The sequence below is a fragment of the Molothrus aeneus genome, chromosome 17 (assembly GCF_037042795.1).
Source record: "Molothrus aeneus isolate 106 chromosome 17, BPBGC_Maene_1.0, whole genome shotgun sequence".
Classification (NCBI taxonomy): domain Eukaryota; kingdom Metazoa; phylum Chordata; class Aves; order Passeriformes; family Icteridae; genus Molothrus; species Molothrus aeneus.
In genome coordinates this window covers 10,186,346-10,192,431 of record NC_089662.1, presented here as the reverse complement: position 1 = coordinate 10,192,431, position 6,086 = coordinate 10,186,346, and positions in this window count along the sequence as shown.

Here is a 6,086-nt window from a genome sequence, read left to right as displayed (position 1 = left end):
AAAGACATTCCAGCCTTGGATTTTTAAAATCAGGCAGAACTGGTGTGATCAAGACCTTACCTGAGATAGTGGTAGAATTAGCCTCATGATTTCTTCTCCATGTTTGCAGGGATAATATTTTTCCAAAGTTCAAAGTCTTCCTCTGTAGAAAGCATGTGATTTGCAGTCACACCATATTTTGGTGCTATGAACAATTTAAAAAATCAATTTCTGGAGCGATATTTTCTATGTTTATAATCTCTGAACTAATTACAGGACTGGAAAATCGATAGCTATCTGGAAATCTTTCCAATACGGCCAACTAAGCATGCTAGAGATCATGCTGGAATATATTCTTCCCAAACACATGCTGCTCCTGACCATCTCCCAGATCCCAGATGATATCTCTGTCAGTAAACCCCTGTACCTCATTGCACTGCACCAGCAGCATTTACCAAAATCTACAGGGGGCATTGGGCTGAGAAAACTGCTGAGAGCTGAAGCAATGCTTCTGCCAGCTTTTTAAGCCAATGACAAAAAAAAAATAAAATTGAAAGACTGAATTAGTCCAACTGAAATCTAAAAAACTATTATGAAATAAAGTAATTACAAGTCCATGTGTTAGTTATAATGTTGGTTTTTTTCATCAGGCTTTATTAAAATAAAAAGTAGAACCTTTGGTGACTGAAAATAACCTCCTTCTCTCATTTCCTAGCAAGAGAGAAGCAGAGTTAAATGGGCAGTTTGATGGTGATTACACTTCAGAAACACACGTAAAGAGGAAGGGTGTTGCTCTGATGAGCAGATCTCCTCTTGCTGTACAAACACACTGTGTTGACCATGGCAAATGAGCCGGAAGCCAGAGCTCAAACCCTTGTGCTGGTGCTCTCCAGCACTTCCCACATACTGCAGGCATTGCCAGGATCCTCTCCAAGATACTGCTGCCTCCCTCGTGCCCTGTGAGAGCTCAGTGTGCTCTTCCTTGCTGTGCTGGAGCTTCTGCTGCTGCTAAATGAGGACTAAATATTCCCACTGGACATGGTGCCAACGGCACAGTGAGAGGAGAAGGAGCTCAGATCTGGGTGCAGGGGATTCTCCCCACACTCCCATTTGCACTCCTGCTTGGTACAAGAATGTGATGAATTCTGAGCTGTCACAGTGCCACAAAGTGTTTGCTCTGATTTTATATGTTTTTTCTCTGATTATTCTTCATAGCTTTTCCCCTCTAGTGAACTGAACAGAGGAAAAGCAGGACTGGGGCACATCTCTGCCCTCACTGCCTCCCAAGCTGGGGGATTCCCACAGTTCCCCAAGGTGGGGATCCTCATCCTGGATTCCCACAGCTCCCAAAGGGAGGGATCCTCATCCTGGATTGGGGGATCCTTATCCTGGATTCCCACAGCTCCCCAAGGCGGGGGATCCTCATCCTGGATTCCCACAGTTCCCAAAGTTGGGGATCCTCATCCTGGATTCCCACAGCTCCCCAAGGGGTTGATCCTCATCCTGGAGTGTATTTTTGTGTCTAGCAGCCCATGGAGGTAAGGTGCAGCATATGCTTTGTCCCAGACCTCATCTCAGGAGACAAGACATGATTTATAGTCCCTCCTAAATAAGAACTTGGGACGTTGGTTATGCCTAAAGAATTCAAATTTTGGAGCGGAACACGACTCATGCAATGATGTGGATTGTAAATATTGCTATTATTAATTTCTGTTTGCACTCCTGTAGCACTCCCATGTGCAGCTGAGGAGCTCCTGTGCACACTGGGACAGAGGAAGGAGCGCTAGAGCTGCTGACAGCGGGCCCAGACCTGAGAGGGGCCAGGGGTGACGATGGCAACAGCACTCAGAACACACCAGTGGTGTGGCTCTGCTGATCTGGGCTGCTTTGTGCCAAAAAGCAACAGTTACAAAAGCATTGTGTTCATCACCAGCACAGTGAAAATCTCCCTTTTAACTGCTGAGGCTGAAATGTCCTTGGTGGGGACGCAGAGCTGCCGGGTGCCACGCTCTGCTCAGATTCTGCAGGGATAGGCCTGCAGCTGCTGCACTCAGCTTCAGCCTGGGCTCCCTTCAGATGATGGACTTTGGACTCTGCTATCATCCTTGACAGTTTAATGTCGTATTCCCTTCCAGTAAAACTCAGCTCGAGTGCCAGAACTCACTTCTGTTTCTCTCTTAGGAAAGGAAGGCTGCAGTGTCTGCACATCACCTAAGGGGAAAGACCTGAGGGAAAAGAGCTCAGACCCTCCAGAAATCTTTCCAAGAGAAGCTCCAGCTCTCCCTTATCTCTTTTAAAATTAACACATCATACTTTGCACATGTTGAGCAACAAAGTTCCTAATACAGTTTCCAATAACCTCCAGCCCCAGTGGGGCAGTGCTGTTATTTTACAAAGAGGGTGAGAGCAGGACACTCACTCCCCTGGCCAGGGACAGCCAGCACCTCAGGGACACCCTGAACTAGAGGTTTGCACAGAGATTATGGGGTTTAACAGGCACCAAAGCACGTGTCACCCATGAATTCATACAATTCTTCCTTAAACACAGTCACACTTGCAGCTCTGTGATGCCTCTGCCACCAGATGCTATTGTTTAATCAGTGGTTACTTCAAACCTCCTACCTCACCTTTACATTTACAGGAACCTTTGCTCTGGTAATAATGAAGGAACATTGCAATAATGCAGCTGCTGTAATAATGCAGCTCACAGGCCTGAGCAGGACAGATTCTGATGGTCCAGTTTGCAAAGACAACAGGGTCTCACAACAGGATAGCACAAAATCTGGTAAAATCCCAGGGGGGATTTTCAGAAGTGCTAATCTCACTGCAAGCCAGCACCAACAGTCTTGAAAAATGCCATCTTTATTTGCTATTTATTATATCTTTCCTGATAATTAATTTCTGGCTCAAATTAGACTTTCAATAAAACACAAAAAATTCTGCTTTTGGAAAAAAAAAAATCCAGATCTGTTCTTCCTTCCTGGAGATTCGTTGCTTTTTCTGCAACAGGAGATGTGAATTATGGAATTATTAATAACAGCAGTATTAGAAACTGATCATTCAGGCACCAGGAATCCATGTGAGACATTATGGCTTTAAATAAATTGTTAATTGCTATGTTAATCTAATCTTGTAAATACATGCACACTTAACTATATTAAAAATGTAAATGTTCCCAGACCTGGACTTCACATGATGAATAAACAACTCCCCTTTTTTGCCTTGTCAGCTCTGTTGGTCTCAGAAAAACAAGATTTGACGGTCATTGAAAAAGTTGATGTCTGCACAGATTTAGCCAAAAGATTGTCACGATCATCTCAGGGCCCACGTGGCTCACAGGACTGAACTTGAAGAAACCTCCTTCAACATCTGCTCATGACAGAGCAATTCCAGCTCCAGGAGTGCCTGCAGCCAGTGACTTCCCTTCCATGGCCCTGAATTTGCATTCATTAAACCCAGAGTTTTAATGATTTATGGAGATTTATAAAAAATGGCAGCCCAGAGCTGCTGACACTCCCAAAGCTTCTGACAGGAGTATAACACATCATAAATCCATCCTGGTGTGAAATATTGAATGAAAACTGGTGCAGGCATATCTGCAAGTGTTAACATGACCCATAAAATCAGGGATTCAGACTAACTAAAATTATCAGTGTGCCCCAAACCCGACAAGATAACAAATCTAGTAACAATAATATAATAATTATAATGTTTGTAATAACACTACTAATAGAGATACCAGTCTCCTTGTCATTGTTCATTATTGCCACTGCCCTGATAATTCTCAGCTCCAAGGATGGACAGAGGCAGGCAGGGCCCCATGCTCTGAGAAACAACCTCTGTGCTTTGAGAAATGGATTCCAGCTTCCCCTATCCCTCAGAACATTTACCAAGATCTTTGGGATAAGTCTTTGGGAAGGCTCTTTCTGCCACTCACACAGCAAGGTGTGCATTGGCTCATGCTGAGCCCCAGGGTTGGGGAAACTGGAGTTTAAACAAACATGCCCCTGGGACAGGTTCCTTTTTATTTTCAAGTGAATCAGCAGAGATGGCAAGGCTGGTTTGCAGTGCCTGCCCAGCATCCCTTAAAGATTTTAGTAGGAGACAGACTTCTACCAGACCTCTGTCCTGCCTTGCCACACCTTCCCCCTTGGTTATCTTATCACAGTCATTATTAGCTCATGCAAATCCACAGCACAAGCTCCTTACGTTTACATTTTCCTCACACAAGAGCTAACCTACTTCAATATGCTGAACAAAAAAAATATCACTAAAAACCAAGTAAAAAAAATTACTCTGCCCCTCTGAGGACAACTTCAGCCAAGGCAGAATGGACCAAAATACATGTGGAGAAGTGAGCTGAGCTGAGCTGAGCTGAGGAGCAGGATGCATCCCTCTGCAGCCAGAGCAAATTATTCACTCAGCTCTGCACCGTGGAACAGGAAATGTGGGGGCATTCCCCAGCTCAGATGCCTTTGATGCACTGCTTCACCTTTGCACATTTTATTGTCCTTTCCACCCTGCTTATTTAGAATAAAAAGGGTTTGAAACAGGGCCTTATTCATCAGTGACTGCACAGCACCAGCCAAAACAGTACCCCAGCTTTGCTGTGTAAGGAATGATTTGTATATAATAAAGCAATATCAGTTTGCATACATGGAGCAAATGTTTCCTAGTTTTTCTGGCCACAGCCTGCTGTTAACAACAGGCTCTTTTACTCTTCATTTTACTTTAAAAGCAGATTCAACAGCTCCCAATTCAACCAGACCCCACAAGGACCCCAAGGTGAGCAAGGATGGCACAAAGAGGCAGCACCTTCCAGCTCTATCTTGGAGCCACAGAGGATAAGGAGGAGGAATGATGTGAACAGCACACCACCCCTAAGATGAGCTTTGATGGGCTGCTGGGTCTGCTTCTGCCCCAGCCCGTGCCCCAGCTCTTGGTTCCTTGCTGTCCTTGGACGCTGCTGTCCCTGCACTGCACACAGAGGGGATGGCAGATGCATGGCAGCTGATGTCAGATGTCTGCCCACGTCTTTGCCCTCCTCTCTGCCTCATGCAGCATTAGCTGGGCTTTTCCATTACCAGGCTATCCTGTGCACTCTGGGAAGTGGAGCACTGATTGCACTCCAGGAGCTAAACATGCAGGGCCTGAATTATTTATCTGTGAGTGTGCACAAATGAGCCAAATCCCCAAGTGATGTGGAACAGCTCTTGGAAGAAATGCAAAAGGGGATGCAAAAGGCTGCACGGGTGGGCATGAGGAGCTGCATGGTCAGAGCCTCACACGTGCACATCACATCTCTGGGACTCTTCCTGCCCAGGTGGTTTATGTACTGAAGGGTGTGGAGTGCTCAGGTGTGGGTTCTGAGCCAGAGACTCTTCTGTGAAACTCAAGAGCCACCTCTGTGCTGCAAACCAACCACTGTGATGGTGAGTCCCCAAAATACAAAGAAAAACGCTCAAACAAATGTGTTAATGCAAATGCATGGGGTTTGGGTGTCCCACAGCTTTCCTGCTCGGCTGCCTCAAATCTGGAGTGGCTAACTCTGCAATCATTAACTCAGGGCATGGTGCCATGCAGACAGTGCCACGATAGCCCCGTTTGTCCGGGCTCAATAAGGCCCCTGCACCGGCTCCTCCACTTTCCCTTCTGCACCAGCTCAGCTCCAGCAATAGCTGGAGGAAAAAAAAGAGCAAAGTCCTGTCGCTGCTCTCTGCCGCCACACACGCGGGTGTAGCTCCTCCAGCACTGATTTCCCCTCGGTGTGGGCCAGGGATTCATCCCAGAATTTCTCCATGAGCCCGCCGGGGGTGCAGGGAGGCTGGGATAGCCCCGGACGAGGGTGGGCAGCCCGAGCCTGGGGGCTGCGGGGCTGCAGGTGCGCAGAGGGCCGGGAAATGAGCAGGGTTTGATGTGATGCCGAAGCCCTTACCCCTGCTCTGTCCTCACCCCCTTCTTGTCGCTCCCCCATCCCTCTCCTCCTTTCCTTGCCCCAGACACAGGACCCTCTCCCCAGCTCCCATCCCCGTCCCTCTCCCCGCATCCCTCCCGTCCCTCCCTCCCTTGGCCCCGGTTTCCCCGCCATTGGCCCGGCGGGCGGCGGC